At 33.3% G+C, this 495-nt stretch overlaps 1 protein-coding gene across 1 annotated transcript in view; it reads right to left on the bottom strand.

Annotated features, from left to right (window-relative positions):
- LOC106760013 (phosphatidylinositol N-acetylglucosaminyltransferase subunit P-like) overlaps positions 1–495 on the bottom strand; it is a 3,937-nt gene that overhangs the window by 2,968 nt on the left and 474 nt on the right. The window lies entirely within an intron of this gene.

The following is a 495-nucleotide window of genomic DNA, read 5'->3' as shown; positions in this document are numbered from 1 at the left end:
TTCTCTCAAAACCAATCAACCATGCCGCCTTCTCCCTCATTAAATATAATGTAATATTCTTACAGCTCAAGACCACAGTATTTTATATAATGTTCCTAAAGCTATGATTCCAATTATCTCTTTTCATATTCCCATAGTATTCTGTTCAAATTTAAAATTTACCTTCAGTTTGAATCCAGCTCTCTCGACAAGTTTAACGACCGTATGGAGATAATGTCCTACAGCTGTGAAAGGACAAAAAAACTAACATTCAACAACCTAAATGAATAAAAGTTATTAATCATTCAATAGACTCGTTACGAGGCAAAGACAACGTGGAGTTCCGATCAGGCAAGCCTTATCCCCACAGGTTGCGATGCTATTTTCTCAGCTAATAGATTACTCAGCAGCAGTCAGTGGCTTAAAGTAAATTTTATTAAAAATACGCAATTACTGAAAATTTTATTGAAACAAAATAAAAAGACAAAAGAAGAGTACATGAATTAAAAGGTGAAA

The sequence above is a fragment of the Vigna radiata genome, chromosome 5 (genome assembly GCF_000741045.1).
Source record: "Vigna radiata var. radiata cultivar VC1973A chromosome 5, Vradiata_ver6, whole genome shotgun sequence".
Lineage (NCBI taxonomy): Eukaryota > Viridiplantae > Streptophyta > Magnoliopsida > Fabales > Fabaceae > Vigna > Vigna radiata.
Note: the sequence above shows the minus strand (reverse complement) of the source record. Positions and strands in the feature narration are given on the sequence as shown.